General features: G+C 38.0%; 1 protein-coding gene across 1 annotated transcript in view; it reads left to right on the top strand.

Moving 5' to 3' along the window:
• Positions 1-24,986, top strand: part of MTAP (methylthioadenosine phosphorylase) — a 118,142-nt gene that overhangs the window by 1,044 nt on the left and 92,112 nt on the right. The window lies entirely within an intron of this gene.

The following is a 24,986-nucleotide window of genomic DNA, read 5'->3' as shown; positions in this document are numbered from 1 at the left end:
CACCCATGCCCCCGCACACGCGTGTGTGCCCCCCCAGCCGTGCCCCCGCACACGCGTGTGTGCCCTGCTCCCCCCGTGCCCCCGCACACGAGCGGGTGCCCTCCCAGCCGTGCCCAAAACGCGCTCATCCCGGCGCTGTGTTCAGCAGCTTTTGCCACTTTCGGTTTATTTTAAGGCAACCAGCGAGATCCTGCAGCCTGCCTGGGATACCAACCCCGCTGCTGCTTTCTGCAGCTCTTGCAGGAGTGAAATAAGGCAGCCACATCTTAATTATTTTAAATTTTAGTTTAAATAAAATGTAAATTAAATTTTACTTTAAATCTCAGGGGGTTTTTTTGTGTGTGTGTAGAAAACACATTGCTTGTCACACCTGCCAATACAGCTGGGTAACACAGACAAGTTTTTGGACCTAGTTCCTTGCCATGCCAAAAAAGAAGCAGCAAAATGCCAGATTAAAAGTAAATTGGGGAAGAAAAAATAAAAATAATTTAAAAAGTGAAGTTTAGAGGTACAATTGTTTAAGTAATCTACCAGAGTGCTTGAGAATAAAGGCTGTGAACACCTATGGAGTGGAGTAGGGGGGTAGGTGGGTTTTGCACCCTTTTACCAATGGAAAAGAGACCCTCATGATCTGTCTTTCCTTTGCTGTTACACTTGCCATCAGAATTGGAAAGTTTGGGCTAGAAGCTACAATACACAAAAGGCAGAGAAAGCACGACCTTCAAAGTAATGCTTCCGTGTGAGATAATCAGCTCTCAGAATTTGTTCCAAGAAGTGCACAGGCATGCACGCAGGGAAGCATGCTGCTAATTAAAAACCATGCTAATTTCTGAATTCAACTACATTTACTTCCAATACGTGCTGTTAAAAAGCAGTGATTAGGAACATATATCTTTCTTTATTCCAGTTCTGTTTTGTACTCTCATCAAATATTTGTATATAGTAATTTTCAATATTTCCTTCTAGGCTCAGTTAATTGCCTAGTGCCAGACTCTTTTGTACAGTGTTCTCCCAGCAATTTGAAACATGCTTTTGAAATTAAAAGAAGGCAATTGTAAACCCACAAAACCGACAGAGCAGCTAATGAGATAAGATCTTCAGGTGCCTCAGTAAGATGATTTTCAGTTATGCCACATGTGAACTGCTTTTCCTTAATGCCCTTTGTAAGAGATAGCTCAACAGTCTGCCAGAAGGAAGTTTGCTGAGTGAGGATAGCCATTAGTTCCTTGCTTTTTGCCTTGCAAAACAACTGGCTGTAGATTCTTTTACCAACTATAAACGATGCCAGTTTAAATCACCTTCTGCTTGATGAGGGATGGAAGCAATACATGCTACACAAACAGTACCTCAGTGACCTACTCCATGGCCAAGCCTCCACTCCAAGGAGCACAGACCTCCCAGCACATCCAAAACTCCTTTTTACCTGTGTCGCTACTTTGCTACTCAGTTCAGCCTGGTTTGAGGCTGCTGAGAAGTTTCTGCCTGTGGGAGCTGTTGCTCAGGTGTTTTCCATCGCGTGGGCAAAATCCACATGTGTTGAGCAGGCTTCCCCTGCTTCCAATCATGATTAATGCAGCATGACTTTGTGAGAAATGCAGCAATTGCTTGGTTTAAAAGGAACATTAGAGGACTACTCTATAAATATTCTGGTCGTAGATGTAAGATTGCAACTGTGATGTCCTTAGGCAATTTTTTATATATATATATTTAAAAATGTTTTATTGGTTGTTGTTTTTTCCTAATGAGTAAGAGTAGGAAGAGCCTAAAAGGACAGCTGGAGAAAGGGACCATCAAGTCAGACCATCTGCTTGCCAGCTTTCTGCTAACTGCCAAGCACTGTGCTGCAGTATTCACTGATGCCAGTCTTTTAACCTCCAGGGCAGCTAGTTTCAGCAAAGATGGTTGAGTATACTTTTGTGCAGTCAGGCCCCTACCAGGAGTAGCATTGTAATTCTTTTAGTTATTATGTTGTAGTCATACCTTTTACATATCAACAGGATTATTCAGAATAGAACAACATCAACCACACAAGGCTGAAAAACGGGGCGTATCTAGCTAATCTTATAATTTCCCACAGTTATGTTTATGTTTAGTGAATTGGGATATACCAGGAACTGACTGCATATTCTGTGGGTTCACAAATTAGTGTGAGCATTAATTTTACACTCTATTGTCTGTGCATACTGTGATACTAATGTTTAAACCAGTCAAACCTGCTCCTTAGATTATAATAAAATGCTTGTCGATAACATGCTTGTCGATTTACAGTTTTAAATGGTTTTTTTGACATTTTCTAAAAAAATTTTTTTTTTTCCTTTTTTTTTTTTTTTTTTTTTTTTTTTTTTTTTTGGACTGGTTTGTTTCAGAAGCTCATGACAGCACAGCAGATTTCTCACCTTCAAACGTTTTTGAGATTCGTCTTAAATGAAACCCTTACTAAAACTATGCTCTGCTCTCCCTGCCTGGCAAAACCTGAAAGCTTTCAGACTTCTTACAATTATAGATGAAGTAAGAAAGAATGAAAGGAATACACTAAAAGGATAACTATTTTTAAGCTGAAAACCTGCATTTTATTTCAACAAATGTGAACAAACTGAATCCTGTTTATGTCCACCTAATGCCTAAAACTGTAATTGTCCAAACCACTTCATTTTTAGAAGCACCTACAAACCTACTGAGAGCTTTTATCTTGATACAAGTTGCATGGCTTGAAATACTGCACACAGCTCCTGCTGCCCGTTTCTGTTGGATGTTGACACTTGAAAACTTCAATTCCAGCCTCCAGGTTTGGTGAATATGTATTACTTCAACTTTTTCACATCCATGTAGCTGTTAGTCTGGGTTCTCTGCAGCATGCCACCTCCTGTGCATCAAGATCTGAGACGGTCCATTGGAAACTACTCACACAGGCAGCCTTATGTCTCCTCAGGCAAAACTGCAAGTTTTACACAGTTCTAGTAGCCCTTCCCGTCGACATTACAAAGTGAGAGTACAGATACAGACCTCACTCAGAATTCATAAATTCTGTTTACTGTTCCATGTGCAAGGCAAAGAAAGATGAGGTAGGAAAATTTCTCCTGTTGCTTTTCTGGTGGTTTGTAAATAGTTATTTTAGCAACATATTACACAGAGCAAACTTTTGTTCTGTCTTGATTTTATGCAGTGCCTTGAAAGAGAAAAGGCAGCCCAGAACGGGACCGAAAACTTATATAAAATTTAGCGGCTCCAAGACACTGCCATCTCTTCCAGTTTTATTCCCTCTGGTCAGGGCTTATTTCCCCTTAAAATTTATGAAAAAAATAACTGTGATTAAATTATAATGTTAATTAAAATTATCTGTTTGTCTGGAACATGTTATTTGTGTTATCAGAGAATCAAAAACTATTGGTTTACAGTTGTTTTTTGTTTTGGTTTCATATTTTTTTTAAGAGCATCTATCTTCTTTTGGTCTGAAAATTCTACCTTTTTTCTAGCCAACTATGCTCCTATATTAAAGAATTTTTAAAGCACTAATGTCTAACAACAGAAAATTACTGAAAACTTTTATTCAGAATGAAAAGACAGTATTTCTTTAACCTTGTATGAGTTCTTTTAACATAACCCCATGATTTGGAGGGAGAAAGGAAAACTGACAGGAGTTTTAAAAGCCTTTGGTTAGCAAAAAGGTGTAGCAGGTTTTATGTTTAGAAATTTTGGTTTATGGAAATTCACTTTTTTTCTTAGATGTCACTTTTTTTGGGAAGAGCAGTAGATGACAAAAAAGCATACTACAGACAGGACATTAAAAAGATTAAGATAATCTCAAATCTATAGCAAAAACCCTGGGTTCTGTGGAAATACGAGTCTAATTCGCGGCAATAGTAGTAAGTTGGGGTTTTTTAATTAAAAGAAATGGCATGAAGCACCCTGTCTCCTGGCTTATCTGCCCTGTGCTTTGCTCCCAATGCACTCTCCTTCTTCACTGCTTTCAGACAGACCCCTAAGGCTGTAGATGTGCCCCAAAGGAGAATGCGAGTAACTTTCGAACTCCCAACTTTCATCAGGAAATCTAGAAGACACACAGGGAGACACAGAGAGCATGAAAGAGCTACTCAACCCTGTATGGTTTGTTTTGCTGAAATATTTGTTTGGCTGTGGCTCTTGGATACATTTTGTTCTTTCCTTTCTGGCTAAATTAGACATTATTTGTGAAATTAATTAATTCACCTCTAAGATAAAGGCATGAGCAGCACTTAGCAACTACCTGTAACCACACTTCCAGCTGGTTAATTATCACAGTAACAATATTAAAACAATAAAAACTGGAAATGAACCTGCTGCCAGCCTGCAGAACAGCAGATGATTTCTTAAAATGTTGCTTTTAAACAGAACTGAAGTGCTCTTTACTTGAGAAGCAGCTAATTGAAGTAATTTCCCACAGTGTCTCTTTAATGCACAAGTAATTGCACATACCATTTCACATAGGTTTGTTCTGAAACAGCTGCTGCTCTGTTCAACAGAGGAGCTGGAGACCCTCTGCCATTTTCAAGTCAAGATTAAATCCTATAAATATTACTCTGGTAATATGCATATTGATTAATTATCTCCTTCAGGTGTTTTGCCTCCTCTAAGGGTTGCAGTGTTCAGCATTCATTAGTTTTACCCTGATTTACACTAAAAGGTGAAGAACTTCTGTGAAATCATAACAAGCTGTGCTATTATTTGTATTAATAGTGGCATTTGTTTTTCATTCACATCACCAGCTCTTAAGAGTTTTAAACCCTCATATATACATTTTTCATTGTATCCCTGCAGAAGCATTATGAGAGACTGCAGATGTGTCAAATGTAATAACAGTGTGTATGAGATGGACCACTAAAAAAGGAAATTCACCCTAAAAGCAAGATTAGAATATATAGTAGCTTCCTCACACACTTCAGTGAGGAACTTGTGGGTTTCCATTTCTGCAGGTTTATTTCACTAGAAGAGATTTCACTCCAGCTCTCTGATTACCTCTTTTTTTTTTCAGATCATAGTTTGATAAATTCTTGATATGTTGAATGTGGACTAGATATATAAGTTGCAACACAGGATATCATGAAAGAAAGATACCTGTATATGCATGTGTATATGTTTGTAAATATCTATTCATATGGGTTTGACATGAATAGCTATTGAATTGAAGTACTGGACTGATAAACAAACAGCTCCATTTACTTAAGTCTTCATTATCCAGGTCTTTGAAGGATTCTGATATCAGTATTCTGCAATTTTGGAAAATTAAGTTGCTATAAATTTCAGTGCCTGGAGTGTCAAGGTAGGAATCAGAAACAACAGTGTTTCTCTTTCACCTGTATTAGTGACTGGCCTTAGTACTTTGCACTCACAAAGTGCTTGATAAGTGTCATTAAGTAGGTAGGTGTGATGGCCTCATTCTACCAATGAGAAAGCTTAGGGTCAGAGAACACAGTTAATGTGGGTGAGGACATTTAGTGTCATAAAAAGGTCTTTTCTATTTTCTGCATTTTAACAGAGATCCTGGTCTTGCTCTTTTAAGGGACAGAAGTTTTGGGACAGGGTGAGTCATTTGACCCTGCTGTGCACCGTGTGATTTTCACAGTTGCTGTGAACTAGTGTCTGCACTTCATGACCAGTGAAGATGAACAACTGTATAAAAATGGCAGCTGAATTTGATGTATAGATCAGTGATTTTTGCTATTGGGTGGGAGTGAAACTGAGGTTTAGAAGGGGGGCACTGTTGTTGGTTACACTCAAGGAGGCAGTTTAGGAAGCCTCTACTAGTGTCAGGCAAACTGAAGTGCAGGAGATGTCTGTGGAATTCCTCTGATTTGAGAAAAAAAATGGCAATGTTAGATTTTGAGCCAAGTTGCTTGATGGAATGGAATGGGCTTCATCAGCCTGCCAGCACCACTGATTTGGGAAGTCTTGACCATATTTAATCAGGAGAACACTTTCTATAAGGTTATAATGCAAAATTCTCCTCTTTATTCAACAAAAAAAGTTATGAAGCAGTATTACCATCTCTGCTTACATTAGGCTTAGTATGCTGTTAAAGGTCTCTGCACACTATCCATGCTGTACTGGTCTCCCTTTTCCCTCCATACCTGGGAAATGTGTCCTACAGGTTAACACATCTCTCTTTGCATTTCGTGGCTGAATCTGCTTGGGGGCTTTATGCAGGTGGTGCTACAAGAAGCAGCAAGGTCAGAAAGCAATGAGGAGAGCCAGGCTTACACCATTGATCTGCTGGGATGATGGAGCTGCACAACAGCAGCTTGTCTTACATGAGATCCACATGCTGTAGAAGTGTGGAATGTGTGGAAGTGTGAAGTGCAGGAGCAGAGTGATGGTATGTCCACTGGATCTGGCAAATGGTTGCCCATGGGTGCAGGGATGCTTCCTTCTGGAGATCCCAGGGTTTGAACAGCTGGAAGTGTTTATCCCTTCCTTCTCAACTCCTTCAAAGCAGCAATGAAGAGGGGACATCCGTGAGAACAAACACAAAGAGTTGCATTTAACTCTGTGTTTTGCAGGTTGCACAGAAGCAGGTGAGGTACTTGGAGCACTGGAGGGGAATTTTTGTTGCCTTTCTGCCACATTTTAATAACTGTTATGTGCTTCTAGAGCTCTCCTTTTTCAGTCTGAAGTGAAAAGGATTATGTGATTTAAGTTAAGAGCATGAAAGCTAATGAAGCATAAGTTAATTTTAAGTGATAAGTGGTGATTATCACCACTGGTGGGAAAATAAATGGTGATTTTTTCATCCCTTGACTTTCAGCCTGGGTGTTTTTTGTATTTCTACCTAATGGCTTTTATGCTTAGGTCTCTTTCTTTGGAACTCTTGCTTTAAGACTTTGACTTAAGTGCTTTTCTGTGTGTGGTTTTGTTTTGGGTGGGTTGGTTTTTTTTGGTGTTTTTTTTTTGGTAGGTTTTGTTTGTTTGTTTGGGTTTTTTTGTTTGTTTTATATGGGAGCTTTCTCTTTCTAGTCAGGTATTAGTCACTTCTAGTGAAGTAGAGTTACTTTACAGTGGCATGGAATGGTCATGCAAACTTCAAGTGCTCCATGAAAATGCATTTAGAAACTGCTGTTTCCTTTCTATGACTGAGCTAAAGTTCTACACAGAGAAATGTCTGAAGAGCAGCAACTATAATAAACAAAATCCATCATTTTCTATGCAGTTGGAATGTGTTAAATTTGTTATCTTATAAATTTATCATGCATTTGTACATTGCATTTATAAGGCTCTTTTTGAGAACCCAATCTAAATTGTATCTGTCTAATACAGATACAGCATCTGATACAACATATTGAGGCATAAAAAGTTTCTAATCTGATGCATCTGGGGAACAGTTAAAACATGCTTTTTTTGGAGAACACCCTATAAAGGTCAAATTAGTTAAAAATATTTAGAAATTGTCTTCAATACACAGCATCTCTAGGTGCTGCAGAGAGGAGTAGGAGAAAGGTAAAAAAAAAAAAGGAAAGATTCTGTAATTTTGTATTTTACTGTTCTCTGTTGTATTCCTGTGAATCCAGTAAAAAGCAGCATTTGAATTTAGTGGTATATGGACTAGGCTTTCTGGAAGCAACTCATGACTATTTACTAGTCAATTAATAATTTCTATTTACGTTAAGTTCCTGATTTCCCTCAGGATTTTTTTTTTTTTTTAAATTGCTGTTAATAGGGATGATCTATTTCCAAATAGCTGAGGCATCTTCTCTTCATCTGAGATGAAGAAAACAGCAGCTCTATGAGGTCCCAGGCCTATTGTCAATAAGGGACTGTGCAATTCTGAGATATCAGTTCTTGTGCAGACTCTGTCAGACAGAAATGAAAGGGGGGAAACTTTCTATAAGTTTGTACTAGATTTTCCTGTATATTTTTTTAAAACAGCAGTAATTTATTTATTTTTTTAATATACATTTTGAAACAACTTACTATCTTGCATATTCTGAGCACTAAATAAAGAAATGTGAAAAGGAGAAAGAACTTGTTTAGTTGTGAAAACTATATTAACTTCAAACTACTGGCAGATTTGTCTGTAAGAATGAACAAAAGAAAAAGATTCTGAGACCCCTGCACTATGACGTCTAAAGCAGATCCTTTTTGTCAGGTTCAAAATTTGCTGTCCATGAATGAGCAGGATTATTCTCAACAGCATCTCCATATATTTGTAAATTATGTAAGGCCATATGTAAAGAACATATACATATATATATTTATCACTTTGGTTGTTTGATTTAGCAGTATTGCAAAGGATCATGGAGGCAAAGATCTTGTTACAAGAAGTGAAATGCTTACACTTAAAAAAATGGCAGAATCTTTTTCTACAGGCAGGTTGTGTTGTGTCACATTACTTTATCTCATTAGAACTATGCTTTTACTTTCTTTCCAGGCTTCTGGTGCTGTTTGAGGGCTTGGAGTATCTAATCTCATTTAGAGCACTCTTGACCTGTTGTATTTATTGTAGCCAACCAGTATTAAAAGACAAGGTAGGGCAGTCAGGATTGTATGCTTGAGCTAGAATTTTCCTCTATTTTCTTCACCCCCTCTAACGTTTTGTTCCTATTCTGTGAATTTATAAGTGATTGGTTCCTACCTTATCCCATATATTTTTCATAATGGTACTGAATTAAGTTCAAGCTGAACAAAAAATTGGGAGTGCTGCTCACAGTGATGAGATTTCAGATTGCATAGAATGGATTTTAATTTGGATAAGTGGCTTGGGGTGCCTGTGTGTTTCAAATTTTGTTATTGGTGCTGGGGAGTTCCTTGGATTTATTCATGTTTCCATGCTTCCCAGCTGTGAATTACCTGCTTTGAGCAGGGTGACATAACGGATGTCTCCAAGAAACTCTGTCAGTTTAAAGTATTCCATTTTGTATAGAAAGGAGAGAAGACCATGGCTGGAAACAACTTAAGGTCTGTGCAGGCAAACTTGGGACTTCTTGCAGAAGCTGGGGAAGTTCACTTACCAGTTTGTTGTGAAGATGCAGCAAGCTGAGCTACCAGAATCAGCCCTATAACCAAATTTACCCCTGCAGTAACCTTACTGATTAAGCCATGGTGATGCTGGATCAGCTTTATTAGTTGCTTGTGTTTACTCATAGGCTTTCTCACAGCATATTTATTGAAATTTGGTGTGTGTAACAGAACAAACATTGGGTGAGACCTTGTTGCTGCTCAGAGAGTCAGAGAACTAGCATCGAAATGAGGAGGAACTTTCTGAAAGCTCTACAAAGGCAGTGAGTCTGGAAGGTTATTTAATCTTGTTTCACTCTCTAATCTTTAGTAGCTTCAATAGGAGTACAGTATTAAAACAAAAAGAAAAAGGGGTGGGAAACAAGAACTTGGAAAGCAAGTTCAGCTTTTTTTTTTTTTTTTTTTTCCCTGTGAAATAGGAAACAGATTGTTTACCTCCTTGTTTTCCCTCTGTACACTCTTATAATTCTTGTCTTAAAACCTTTGTTTGGCATCTGAGCCAGCAGATCGTTACTAGTTCTGATACACTTATTTCTATGCATTTACTCTGTCTCTTCAGAGAGTCAGGTTTTGGCAAAGATTCTAGAGTTTAGTCCTCAACAGAAGTTCACTTTTATATTTAAATTCAAATGGGATTTTAAATTGGATACTTCTATGCAAATAGACATAGAATAGAAGCCCACAATCTCTTAATAACTTTCCATTTTAAGGGATAGGTCTGTCTGTTGCAGAAAGGCTTTTGGATTATAGGATGGCATGAGATGGGACAGTATGACCATAATAACTTCTTGATGATCCAGGTAGACAGGAAAGGATCTAGTTCACATAAATAATTTTTTTGGGGGGTATTTTTTTTTGTTTTTTGTTTCTGTTTGTTTTTGGTTTGGTTTTTTGTTTGGGTTTTTTTTGTTTTTAATTTGGTTCCTTAATAATGACCTCTATCTGGATGGACAAGAACAGACCTGTACTGCAGTGCTTATTCATGCTTTTCTAGAGTTAATTTTATGGATCCTATATTTCAAAATTGTGCTATTTAAGCAAATATTTAATTGAGCTACACGCATAGATGTAGCTTGCCATATGCATCTGTGTTTTCTGGATTAGAGAACTTCAGAATGAGGTAATGAGAATAAGAACTACCAGAATACGATTTTAAGATGGGTTTTTTTTTTATTATACTGGGGAAACTTTCACTGTTATATATGAAAGAAGGAATTTTAATTTCAATTATATAACTTCATTGGTAAAGGAGGGGTCTGTTTATAACACAATATCACTGCCATATCTGTTTAGATTATTCTTTTAAAAAGCAGATGTTTGGAAAACTGTCAATAGTAGTTTCAAGGATATTACCTTAATACATTTTGTGTCCATTTTTGAAAGTCCAGAAGAAAAAGGCAAGACCTATATGTTGTGTGCATATGCATGCAGAAAGCAGCTGCACTCAGCATCCTCAGAGGTCCTTGGTTTACAATAAACACCCTTGTCCTGTGCCTCAGCCTGTAATTTGGTTTGCTTCAGATTGTTCTTGTCAATTAGCTTGGTGAAAGTGGGATTTCTAGAAGTGCTGATGGGTATATTTACACTGCGGCTGCTGCAGTTTGTATGGACACACCTGAGCTAAGCTTCCTAACTGGATGCTGCTGGAAAAGTCACTGTTGCAGCAGGGAGTGCAGTGCAGGCCACTGCATGAATATTTACTCAACTGTTGGAGAGCAGGATTTGCAATCTGCTCCTTTTCATGCAGCTGCTGACATTGTGTTGCAGATGTTTTAAGGGATGTGGATGCAGAATCCCTGTCCAAAGCAACTGTTCTTAGTCTCCTTTGGAGCCAGTGTAGATGCTGAAACCTTGCATTAAAAAGAATCTCAAAGAACCTCCATGTGGCAAAAAATGAGCGAGTTTCAGGCACAGAGCTACCTCCCTGGGGCACTTTTGACAATTGTTCTGAGAGTTGGGATCAATTAGCTGGATGTAACATGGATAAATGGAGTAACATGGCTTCTGGGACCTGAGTTAGGGCTTAATCTCAAGGAGTAATTATACTATTGATCTGGCTGGTTAGCTTGCTTCCCATGACAGGGTGCTGTACAATTTTAGGCAGGATAGCTGCAAACTACCTGAGGACTCCTGCCTTTATAACTTTCTGAAAGTGGCTACTTTTGTGTAGCGATAACATCTGTTGAGCAGAATTTCAATCATAATATAGCACACCAGACCTAAATTTTGGTGAATGTTTCTGCCTCTTTCTCATAGTCTTCAACATGACTCTAAAAGACATACAATAACATTTTGCAATCTCCTTCAACAGGCATCTACTGATCCCATTATGTTCACACCCATTGTGGGAGAAAATAATTCGATTTTTCATTATCAATGTAGCTTCCACAGAGGAGTGCCAAAACAAACATTCATAGAACTTGTATCACTGAATGGAGAGATTGCATCTGTAGGATTGTAGCCACTCCCAGATTTGATGGTAGGAATAATTATCAGTGTGCTACATACGCACTTCTTACTCTCAGAATGGATTTGGTTTTGGTTTTGGTTTTAAAGCACTGCAGAGGTGTAAGGAGAGCAGAACTGCTCCCTGCATCACCAGTGCTAATGTTAAGTGTATCCATTTCTTAATAAATAGTCCTTGTGAAATCTGAGGTCTGTTTCATCTGAAATACTACTTTTGGACATTCTTTTGTCTGTGTTTTGTGTTGTATAACCTTGGATTCCTGGCTGTAGTATGGAATAAATAAAAAACATGTTTAATGTCTAGTTCAAGGTACATGCTGGGTGAAAGTCTGGTGAATAAACATCAGCCAGCTATTTTTCAGAACCTATATCAAAAAGCTGCCCAGGTCTCACATGGAAGTGGGTGACATCCTAAGAATACAACAAAGAAACTTACTAAATAGTACTGATACATCATAGGATATTGGTTAGTAAATTCAATAGAAATATAGCCTAATAAAAATTTACTAAAATAACGAATTTGCTATACTAGGAGGGTTGCTTTTAAATGAAGGTGCTTTGTGAAACTATCAGTCAACTATGCCAAGCATCCTGTAGGTTGTGATAGCATCTAGTCTGCTAAGATCCTGGGCGCCCACAGATAACACTCATGTGGACTCTGACCCACCTGGGCAATCTACCAGTGGGAGACTGGAGACAGAACCAGGAGGAGACACAGGACAAAGACAACAAAAGGCTGGAATCAACAAAGACCCCCACAGGACACCTTCGAGCATGCATAATTACAAAGAGAGAAAATTCCAGGAAATAAAATGACTATGTAAAAGAATTCTGGGGACTCACTGACATGGAATTGAATATGCATGTTCTTGGGATATATTAGTTGCTGTGTTTCACTGACTTGTTGGAGCACTCATGGTGAAGAATCCCCAGTGCTGCATTCTTTTGTCTGTGTTTTGTGTTGTATAACCTTGGATTCCTGGCTGTAGTATGGAATAAATAAAAAACATGTTTAATGTCTAGTTCAAGGTACATGCTGGGTGAAAGTCTGGTGAATAAACATCAGCCAGCTATTTTTCAGAACCTATATCAAAAAGCTGCCCAGGTCTCACATGGAAGTGGGTGACATCCTAAGAATACAACAAAGAAACTTACTAAATAGTACTGATACATCATAGGATATTGGTTAGTAAATTCAATAGAAATATAGCCTAATAAAAATTTACTAAAATAACGAATTTGCTATACTAGGAGGGTTGCTTTTAAATGAAGGTGCTTTGTGAAACTATCAGTCAACTATGCCAAGCATCCTGTAGGTTGTGATAGCATCTAGTCTGCTAAGATCCTGGGCGCCCACAGATAACACTCATGTGGACTCTGACCCACCTGGGCAATCTACCAGTGGGAGACTGGAGACAGAACCAGGAGGAGACACAGGACAAAGACAACAAAAGGCTGGAATCAACAAAGACCCCCACAGGACACCTTCGAGCATGCATAATTACAAAGAGAGAAAATTCCAGGAAATAAAATGACTATGTAAAAGAATTCTGGGGACTCACTGACATGGAATTGAATATGCATGTTCTTGGGATATATTAGTTGCTGTGTTTCACTGACTTGTTGGAGCACTCATGGTGAAGAATCCCCAGTGCTGCCCAGCGCTGCCATAAAGAATGCCTGCTCAATAACAGCTTGTTTGTTGTTATTGGGTCTTGATGTCAAAATCCTTACCCAGCCGCATGAGCCTCCCACTGTGGGGTGGAGTGTTAGAAAGCAAGGGGGTTTGGAAGCTCTGAAATTTTTGTTTCGGTACTTAAGATTCATCTCAAATGTGGGTAGATTCTTGTAGGCTCTTACCTAGGCAAATTTTATCAGCTAGAAAACATTTTTCTTTACCTTTGATTCAGAGTACCTATGAGAACTGGGTATCTGGACTTCACAGTTCATTTGGAAAGATCATTGGAATCTGCTGTATATAAATACAAGATAATTGCAGGGAACATACCCTTTTTCTTTATGAATTGTTTTTATTTGTAAATCTTTGAAGATGTGGGGCACCTGGTAGCTTGATCTTCCAAAGCATGTCATACCTTGGGACCCTTGGTAAAGATGTTCATACTTTACTCTTGTTACAGTAAATCTGTGTGAACCTTCTAGAAAAACTGGAGTCAGACTACATCCTATGTATTTGTTGCCACTCATCTACCTGAATTTAAATACAGATTAAAGGAGTCCATGCCAAGTCTCAGATTTCTCTTAGATAAGCAGAACTCAAGTAGGGAGGTTTTTGTTTGGAGAAGTATTGTAACTTTATTTGTCATTCTTGGTCTAGCAGGTGTTCAGGGACAATTAGAGCTGCACTGATCCATCATGAGCATTGTTTAACTGTAACATAGTCCTGATGACAAATCAAACTCAAGGTTTCTTTTGTATTAATAAATAGAGAAAAGTTTATGTGAAACAACACATTGATCTGTTTAATAAGAAAGTCTGTACAATGTAGATGAAATTATTTCAAAGAAAAGGAGTCAGCAGTGTTATCTGAAAGCATGAAAGCCAATCTTAATGTACAAACATGCACTTGACATTATGCTAGTAATTTTTCATGGTTCATGTGACATATTCTCTACTTCCAAATAACTAATCTTTTCTGTCTCACCTCATTTTCTTGCTTTTTAAACCAGCCACTAGCTCAGAAGCTAATAACAAAAAACCTCTCACTCTTCATCCATGACCCATATGATGTTGTTTTGATTGGAATGTCTGAATACCCAGGTATGCCTCCTTCTGCATGGATTTCCTTCATATTTTAAAACCTCACAGGAAATTTCTAACCACATGTTGATTTGTTCACAGTTTTATCTTTGAAGTGTTCCACTATCTCCCATTATTAGAGATCAAAATTAAAACTAAACACGGTTTTGTATTATAAATAGCACTTAAAGTCTAATGAGTTGCAGATTAGAGAAAATAAATAAAAATAATGAATTAATTCACCATTTATTGTAATATGTTAACAACTTGCTGTGATAAGCAGTTGCTGGATATGGTCATGAACAAGTTCAGGCGTTGCAATAAGTGGCTGATATCTGCTAATGAATTTTGATTATTTCTTGATGTATTCCTAGACTTGCAGTTTCCTATAAAAAAGAATAATGTAAGAAAATAATATTTTTCATGTTTTGGAGATTTACAGGCCTGAGCAATGCTAATCTGTGTTCTCTCCCTGTGTTTTCTAGGCATCCCTGCAATTTGAAGAAAGTCAGTGACGGAAGTTGGGAAGAAGTAGTGAAACAGATTGTCATATTAAGAGTGATCCTGAAAGACCACAGTGGGCATTTCCATGGGTCATCCCACTCTGATTTTCTTGCACTGTGCCTGTTGTCTGCTTAAAAACATCTGTAAGCAGATTGGCAAAGATCAGGAACTATTTCCTGCAAAACCAGGGAGAAAAGCCCTAAAAGCTTCTCTCCTTATGTAATCATAAAGGCTTCCAAGGACGTTTGAACAAGTTTTTGAGTGCAAAGCCGAGAACCAAGAGAAAGGCATGAAATGGGGCAGTCTGGAGCTGAAGAGGACAGCAGACACACGACTTGTTAAAAAGGTAGTTGGCTTCTTCAATGCTTTCCTTGGAGATGGCAAACTAGTAAATGGCCTTGGGGGGGTGAAGTTTTGAACTTCTTTTATGAAATAGTTGCTCTCTGCTGTGCTGCCCACAGAGGCACCCATCAATTTCCTATTGTAAGCCCACTGTAGTGGTGGGCTGAGGTAAACCCTGCTGAGACCTGTTTTGGAGTAAACTGCTAGGGAAACAATTTGGTATGTGCATAGTGCACCCTACTTTATTTTGTAACAGGTTCCCCATGCAGGCAAGCTGTTACTTGCACTCCCGAGCAGTGCACACAGCCAAGCCCTCTGGGGTGACTTTGGTTGGTGGCAGCATGAACAGATTGTGCTCTTAACAGAATGGCTCTTCTGTCACACTCCTTTGCATGAAGGAATGGAGTGGTGTAATCTATTTTTTATTTTTTTTTCTCTTTCTAGTTAGGTCTTTCTGACCACGGGTAGCATAAAGGTTTTGCTGCCTTATTTTTCTGGTGATATGGAAATATCACACATAATTAGAGGTAGTAAACATAGTGGTCTCTGCTTCCAGGGGGGATAGGTTTTCATGTGCAATATTTTAAATACGTATGTACAACTTATTCAAATATCTGTTTTTCCTACTAAGTTTGATTCTCATCTTCTAAAAACACTTGTCAATTAGTAGGAAGTTCAGATTCTCTTGTCTGTCTTACTGAAGTCGTCACTACTATATTTTATAAAATGAGTGATACATACATTTATCTTCTCAGTTTTGTTTTATATATGGGTTACAGCACACACAATCTTATTACAGAAAGCATGGCGTAGTTCTTGACTTACCCTAGCTTGCTGCCAGTTTTCCTATTTAACTCCAATGTCATTGCTTTTTAGGGTAACAAATATGATTTCAGGTTGTCTAAATGCTGTTGAGGGACATAATCACTCACTTATGGTAGCTATGAGAAAAGGCTTGTTTAGACATGATTATTTTAATGCATCAAGTTCATGCTTAGGATCTTCTGGAAAATATTTATTGGCACATCTGTTGGTGTGTTTGCCCTTCATAATCATAAACAATGTCTATTTGATAACTTGTTGTCAGAGAGACTTTCAGTTCGGGGTTTTCTGTTTCCTTGTTTTCTCTGGGGGCAAGTTTATTTGAGATTTAAGGTTATTGCTAATATCATATACCACAGAAAATATTCTTAAGGATATTATCAGTAGTGTCTGAGAGATTTCTACATTAGAGAAGCAGGTCAAGTCCTGCATGCCTTTGTCCTGTAACTGTTCATTTATACAGTCTCTAAAGCTGTCAGTGGATGATAAAGAATATTCTTACAACAACTACAGAATTAGGATTTATAAATTTTAAGTGTTGTAGATACCACTTCTGAGTGATTAAAATTACTTGAAGAAAGTGGATAATTTTGCTCCCATCCATACAACAGTAACGCATTTTCTTACTAGTAAAAATGACACACGAAACAACTTATTATTCACGCCATTTTAATCCCTAGATTCCTTTATTTCTCTGAAAGACCTGGTTCAGCTTGGCTGATTTGTTATGGAGTGCTCGACTAAGCTGTGTGTGCATGTTGTCCATCAGAAGGCTTTGTCATGGGGCACTTTGATACACCAGCCTTGAATTCACGGTTACTTTGCAGTCAGGTTTAATGACATCCAACAGATTTCAAAATCAGGATCAGGCCCACCATTTAATAAAGTCAGTCTGTTATTTGCAAATATTTTTGTTATAAGCTGGAATTTGTGGATCTTTGTAGAAATGCATAAAGTTTAACCACCAGTTGAAACAAAAACAGGCTCTGCAGAGATGTGGTACTCATCACTGTCTCTCAGATATAAACAGCATTTTATGTACACCTGGGAAATGCCTTCATCACATAATCCATGAAATGGAGTCCCATGCTGAAAGGTAATAATCACTTTTTGGCTGGATGTTGAACACTTTCAAGCCTTAACAATTTTTGCAGGACAGAAGAAGGCTTAAGGCCAACACGAGACGCTTAATGTTTTATAAGATGTGGCTGAATTAATTTAAAATAAAAGAAGTAACCTACATAAACTCACCTATACATGCTGTATCTCTTGGACATATTTCACTCTCTCTTAATTTAACAAACCCAAGCATGACAAAAAAGTTGACTTTGTGTCAGTATGAATTGAGATCAGCAGCTCCTGTGTTACTGATTTATTTTGCTTGTGGCTTGAATTTACCCTGCATGTCATTAAATGTATTGAATTATACACAGTCAGAACCACAAAAATTATGTGTCCTGTAGAAACTATACAAGCTCTACATCGGAAAAGGAAGTTCATGGATTGATAGACAGGCTGTGTTTGCTGTTTCTTTTGGCTTTTACTCTCAATCATAATTCTCTACAGTAAATTCGTTTATGCAGCACCTAACAAAATGGTTCAGTAGTGATTTTCAGATTACACTTCACAGAGAGATTTTCAAAGCTGTCTAGACACACTTTTCCGCTGGAGATAATGAGGTAATTCTGTGTGTTTTTTAATTAAGGTTAGTGTGCCCAAGTCACTTAGATTGCCCTGAAAAACATATTAAATTTGATTAGTTGTTTGGCATGAAGTTGTTATTTTTGTTGTTGTTGTTGTGGGTTTTTTTTGTTTTGTTTTTTTTATTTAGTCCTTAGTTTGTGTTAGATTTGCATTTTGTTCTGTTTACAGCAAAATTCCTTTACAACACAGAAAAATATCTTCAAGTAACAGCAAATTAATGGTATGAAAAATCCCTTTAATGGCCAAGAATAGTGTGTGAAACAGAATTTGGTTTATAGAGATGTGTGTGATTATACCTGAGAGTTCATGTGTACAAAGACCTTTTCCCGAGTCTCTTGGGCATGTGTTGTGCCTTGCTGTCAAATAAACGGTTAGTCAAATCTGGTATCTTACTAGTTACATTAATTTTGCAACTTCATTTAAATGCCCCAACTTTTTGGAGTTCTACACAGCACTACCTGGGACTTGGGGATATGAATTAAGAAATTCTCTGCTTAGAAAAACTAGGGAAAGTGTGGTCATAGGTAGGTGAATTCTGACATCTCAGAAAGCCTCATAGTCAAAAGGAGAACTTGAAGCTTCAGAGGAAACAACCTGGAGAATAAAGGCTACCAGTGCTTTCATAATCCTTCTGAAGAGATGTGTTTGCTCTAAGACATTAACTAATTATTAATCTGTACTCGGGGAGTTTGTCACCACTTTGAGCACGGAGATGTAATTGGCCAAAAATTTTGCTGTTTTTCCTCGGAAAGCCTGTGGACCATCCACACTTCTGAAGAGAGACTTCCTCTGAGAAGTCCTCACTTTTTATAGGAAGAAAAAAGTCTGATGATTTTCCCAGGATCAGCTTCCTAAATGGTTCTTGTCCACTTGGAATAAAAGCTTGGAAAGCGACTCATTAGATGCAAATCCTGACTTAGTTTGCAAACATTTCTGTGTCATCAGCAGCACACTTTTCTGTACAGAAGGGGCATTCTAATATCACGCTTTTAAGAATCTCTGACTGAAAGCACATTTAAGAGACAAAGTTACCTGATTTAGGATACTAGATTACTAACGTTTGTCATGCCTCTGCCCTTGCAAAACACAGTATCATTTTGTTCTATATTGCTAGGAGGTCAAAAGTAGTATTTTACCATATAAATGTACTTCAGAAAGTGACTTGAGTGGCCAAATATGTTTTAAAAAATTACTTTTCATCTGGTAGAAAGCATAGGGGCAGATGTGGAGCTGCTGAAACTGATCTGTGAGTGATATGCCTCTATTAAAACACATCAGTGGAGACACTGCTGACCAGTGAAACTTCTCACCCTGAGTGGGTGTTTAGGGGCCCTTCTCTTCTTTTCCTCATAAGGCATCCAGTCTGATCACAGGCTATGTTAAAAGCAGTGAATAAACTGCAGCTTGTCATGCCTGTTCCACAAATGTGGTGCTAACTTGAATATCTTTTAAATTTTTTTTTTAGCTATTTATACTGCTATATAAGGCTCTGCTTAGTTTCTTCTTATTCTTAGCAGCAAGCCCTGGATTAAGCAGTCTATGAACAGTTTCTTGCTTTAGCAGTGAAGGAAACAAGGTTCCTGGTGTTTAATCTGCTCTATATTTACCAGTACACTTTCTCAAGATATTTCTGATGGAAGTTCCATCTGGCTTTAACTCTATTGCTGCGAGGAAGATGTCAACTATGTCAACTTCTCCTGCTTTTTGTTTTGTTTTGTTTTGTTTTGTTTTGTTTAAATTTTCCCTTTGGTAAATCCCTCTGTGCTAGATAGGCAAGGATCTTTACGGTATGGGTGCTTCTCCTTTCACCCTGCAGCACTTTAGAGGCAGTGCTGTCCTCATGGTATGTTTTTCTTACTATTAATATTTTTAGATTCTGCTTTTGAAGGAAATTTGGAAAGTACCATGTTCTTGGTGGGGCTGTAGGAGGTAAAGGGGGGTTTTCTCCCAGCTTCAGCTGCAGAATGATTGACACACAGGTGGGAATAGCAATTATCACAGTGAGTTACCCTACGGTTGAGCACCTGGCCTGCTAAAAAAACCTTCTGCTGATACATGCAGGCCAGATTAGTCTGTTTTTCTGTTTTTAAAATCTGAACACTGTAGTTAACACACATTGCTTAGTTCCAGTTTTAATCCTGCTTTGAACAGCTACTTTTTGTGGCTTTCCATTGCAGACACCTGCTGTGATTTCTACATATTTTGTAACGCTGATTTTAACAAATGCAGTAGACTGTCACCTACTTCCAGTATCTTTCCCTTATTTAAATTTATTAAGGTCTATGCAGTGCATCTGCAGGGTGATTTTAAAGACATGAAGGGTAACAACCTGTCCCTGCTCCAGCTGGCTTCATATCGATCGCATTGCTGTTACCACGTACCTGGCTGCCCTGAGAAAAGTCCCCCTGAGACTGGAGGCAACTCTGGGCCATGTAGAGTCCATCTATCTTCTATTACATCTCTACTGGTTTTCTGGTGATTGCTATCTGAAGCACAATGGCAGTGACCCAGCCTATCTGCTGCTTCACTGGTAGGGCCTGACAGGAGAGATCAACCAGGTGGTACATTTGTGAATCTATTACAAAAAGCAAAGACAACCTTGCATTGTTCTCCTACATCTGTTGTGCAGACACTGTACAAGAAATTGTCTGAACTCAGGCTTACGAGAGGATGGTGACAGTGTCCTGAAATTCAAAGGTAAAGCAGTAATCTACAGTGGTACAACTTACTTTAGTTAGGTTACTCACTTCTAAAATGTTGAATAAGAATATTTTTCAAGTTGCCTGGAGAATTTTTAAAAATAGCAGTTGCTAAACTGATAAATTAGGGTGTAACTTTGCTCAAGTAACAGCATTGCATTAGCAGGGAAAGAATTTTGGATATTTTACTTCCTGAAGTTTTAAAACAGCTTTGCAACTTAAAAAAAGTATTTGCATTCTTTTGTATTACTACACGTGTGTTATTTTTTTGTAGAAAAAAAAAAGAGTATTCTTTCATATATTTAAAGTGTTTGTAGCTTTTCTAAAAGCTGATGTGAAGTTAAGCTTTTCAAAACATGTGGGATCCTGCAACATTTATGTCCTTCATTTGTTCTAAAGAATCTGTTCAAAAGTTACAGATATGTATTTATAAAAATGCCACAGTTGTACAGTTTTCTTTTCATACTCTTATTTTTTTCTCCAGAAAATAAATCAACTGCTGGATAGAAATTTTTTTTACTGCATCTGTTGCAGAAAAAAGAATGGCTTGTTTTCAGGTACTTTTTTCATTCTTGAAGTGTTGCAGGTAGTTTCTCCTGGACTTTTAATGTTGATTTATTTTGAAGTTTAATTTAAAAGCAGGGGTTGTGTTTTTTTCCCCTGCTTATTAAGCAGACTTTTACCACAGAAGAACTTCTGCAAGTGTTATCTTCATGTGTGAATACTCTCACTGATCTGGAACAATGTTCATGCTTAATGTAAAGCACTTAATTCTTTTTAGAAGAAGGATTTGAAGGATTCATAGTGGGTTTAAAGGTACAAGTCAGTGTTCTTGTACAAGTGTTCTTTCAAAGACAAATACCAGAGTAATTTCCAAAGCCAGCAGTAAAATTGTAAAAGTCCCTATTAATGCATGTACAGTCACCATCAGTGATGAAGGCAAGGGGAGCTGGAGCTGAACAAGCATGAAGTATACGTCATAACACACAGGGGCATATGTTTGCACAAGGAAATCCCTTGTAATGTTAAGTTCTGTAGGATTTATCCCAGGTGGCCCACAGCAGTACACACTTATCTTAACTTGTAATCATAATCACATTATATACAAACCCCAGAATACCCCTGAAGAAAGTTTTCTAAATCTGAGGAGCCTTGTGTTAGAATTGAAATTACAGGCTAACTGCATAATCAGACCATATCACAAATACTAATCTCCTATCTAAAAAGCAAACATTTCTACTGTGCATTTTGAACTAAAGAAAGGGGGTGAGATGATGGCCGAAAAAATTATATTTAATCATTCTGAATGTGTTTATAAATCTGAGGCCTTCTGGATGGCATCCTTGCCTCTGCATGTAAACCTGGTTTAAGAGGTAAAGGAGACAGATCCTGTACTTGGTACGGATGAGGAAGGGTGGGAGGCTGTTATTATCCTTAAAATAAAAAAAATTCACAACCAAGAGTATTTTGCTCTCTGTTCAAATGCTATCAATTTTTACATTAACATGCTGTTATTTTTAAAAATCTCTTCTGCTTGGTTGATCTGTTGGAACTTTATAAAGGCCCATTGGCCAGTAAACTAGGATGTTAGTTGAGGATACAGTGGGAATGGACTCACCCATAGCACCATGTTTTAGAAAAATGCACCACAAAAAATCTTGGAAGAGTGGATAAATGAATGGATAATTATAAATTAATTCAAAGTGTATGTGTTTTCCCATATCATAAATTATTTTAAAGTGATACTATGATGTCACTTAGATTTTGCTCAAGTAAAAACCACTTTGTCCTAACATGACTGTAATCTCTCAGTATTTACTGGCACTGCCCATAATCTGTTCATTACTAGACATACATAAATACAATAATAACACTCACATACAAATGTATATGATATCAATATTTTAGAGTTGCACAGAATGACTATCAGTGCTCCAGTTGAAATACATAAATTAAAAAAAAAATCACCAAAATATTGCCCTTACCTTCTAGTGCCTGGCATCTGAATGTCTTTCAAGGTGATTGCATTATTAATACATGCAATACACATATTCCTCAGCTTTGTTTCTCTTTCATGCCCACATTTTGGATGACCAGACAAACATGAACCACAGACAGATCTGTTCAGGTGGGTTTGAAATGGAGTAGAATGAGTCTTGCCATCCACCAAGAGAACTTTTGAGCCATGCTTTTTGAAGACACGTAATTCTTAGTCAACATATGTCCTCTCACTGCTGATTGATTTACTCACTAATCCTTTTTATGATTCTTCTAATTAATTGGTGAGGGAGATTAGTCTGAGTGTTTATGGACAAAGGGAAAACCCCACCTTAAGGGAATATATTTCCACCCTTTACTGTTTCCCCTTCTTTCTTTCCTCTCTTTCATGTAATTATTACGTAGGAAGAAAATATTGCAAATATCGGTTTAAATGACTCACATCCTGGGTTTGCCAGGCACACCTCACTGTTGGATTTTTTTTACACCTATATCTAAATGCAATCTTAAGAATGACAAATTCTGAACCTACTGTCTGAGGAAGCAGAGGTGTTTTAATGTCAATGTGTCATTAGGTCCAGTTGAAACACAAACAAACCAAAACAAGCCCAATATTTGTGGAAGTACTCATGAGCTTTTCTCCCTGTTCCCAGGTCTTTGGATACAGTCCTATTATCATTCCAGAGCTGATCCAAATGTTCTTGGGCACACAGCTTCATTTCCATGGGATTGTTACTCAATACAGTGAGTACATCAGCTTTTTGCATGACTGATGATACTTGACCCCATAGGAAATAAGAATTGTGTACATGGACTGTACCTGACCTTGACTGCAAGATCAAGCATACAAAATTAAAGCTTTTAAATTTTCTGAACTAATTTGAATCAGCAAATTGACTCTTACTAGATCAGCACTTTGGCACATGTGGCACCAGTGTTTTTCATGTGGTGGGAGAAAACCCAAAGGCAATTTTATTTCTTTACAAAACCACAGTCTTAAATGAAGGTGTTGCATATAGTTTTTTTAAAGACAGAAGCTTCAGCTTACAAAATACATAGTTTCACAGTTCCAACAGTGAGTCCACCTCCCCTGTCTTTGAACACTTTACAGACATAAGTACAGTGGTTACAAAAGCTCTTTTTCATCCTGTGAAGGTTTTATGTAATTTTCTGTTTTTAAAACTCCTTTATCAAGGTTCTAATTTTGCAAGCTATAAATGGAATATTTTTCAAAATATATTAGCTAAAGCTGTAGTTTTAAAATGTAACACCCTAAGTGGGCAAGGAGAAGAAGCCATTTTTTAATTTTTATTTGTTATTAAGAAGTAACTTTTTATGTGTTGCAGCATCTCAGAGAAGTAGATCTTCTGCCCTTAAAACTGAAGAGCATTTTCTGTTTAAGGTAAGTCTGTTCTATTTTTCAGATCTTTGAAGGAATCCGAAATCTGCTGGTGTGCCTCATATGATTGCATCCTGTTTTATGTATTCCAAATGCAGAGTAATATGAGCAGAGTGTCCCCAGGAGCTGGTCTGTCTTCCCAAAATCCACACAACAGGAAAAAATTTTCTTAAAAAGAAAATTGCTGTGATTTTGGTCTTTGCCTGGAGAGAAAAGTGCAGGCAGTGGCTTCAACAGTATGATATTCAACTTGGTTTTGCCACCAAGAATCATTTCAGTGAGAGGTAGATTGAAGATTCTGTTTAAAAATCACAGATTATTGAGTGTGGCTTTGTCATGATCCAGGTAGGGTACCCTAGGGAGATTCAGCATGGACCCCTTGCTTTCTAAACTCCTCAGAAAGGAGCTCAGGTGCAGCTGGATACAGTCCTTGTCTCAGACCTGGCCCTCCCAGGTAGAGACTAAAATGTCATGGTCAAAGGAAGTGCTTGACCATCTGATATGCTTTGATCAGATTAAGGTGAAATGGCACTCAAGGTCTGTATTTGAATATTAGATTTGATTAAAACTATATAAGAAATACTGATGTTTCAACTATCATCTCAGGCTGCATGATCTTAAAGTCAGAATATATATCTTCAGCCTGCATGACCTGGGTGCCTCTTGTGTTACTAAATGATTTAGGAAGGAAGAAAGAGAGAGGGAGAGAGTGTGTGAAAGAGAGAGAGAGAATAGGGGGAGAAAAGTTAGAGAGACAGATAACAGAGAGACAAAGAAAGACCAGTCCTGGATCCAGCATTGGGCCAGCCAACAGGGGACAGGCTCCCAAAGCCCCTCATTGCAGCCCCTAGCTTTTTGAACCCACTGTTTGAAGCTCAGTTGATAAGTGTGAAAGTGTACGAGTGGGCACTGTCACCAGGCCAGGAATGAATGGGGTGAGGCTGCAGACCCTCAGTGTAGGAAACAGGAAGAGGCAATCTGGGAAACAGGGCAGCAGCACTGAACAAGGCATTCTGAGCCCTTCCATTTTTAATTATTTTTTAACCCCTAGCTTTTTGAACCCACTGTTTGAAGCTCAGTTGATAAGTGTGAAAGTGTACGAGTGGGCACTGTCACCAGGCCAGGAATGAATGGGGTGAGGCTGCAGACCCTCAGTGTAGGAAACAGGAAGAGGCAATCTGGGAAACAGGGCAGCAGCACTGAACAAGGCATTCTGAGCCCTTCCATTTTTAATTATTTTTTAAATTATTTTTTTTTTTTTTGGTAGATGCTCAAAATCTTATCTTTCAAGCAGTCCTGACAGCGATTCT

This window comes from Chaetura pelagica, unplaced genomic scaffold (genome assembly GCF_000747805.2).
Source record: "Chaetura pelagica isolate M959 unplaced genomic scaffold, ChaPel_1.0 scaffold920, whole genome shotgun sequence".
Classification (NCBI taxonomy): Eukaryota; Metazoa; Chordata; class Aves; order Apodiformes; family Apodidae; genus Chaetura; species Chaetura pelagica.
This window is presented reverse-complemented; position numbering and strand designations above follow the sequence as displayed.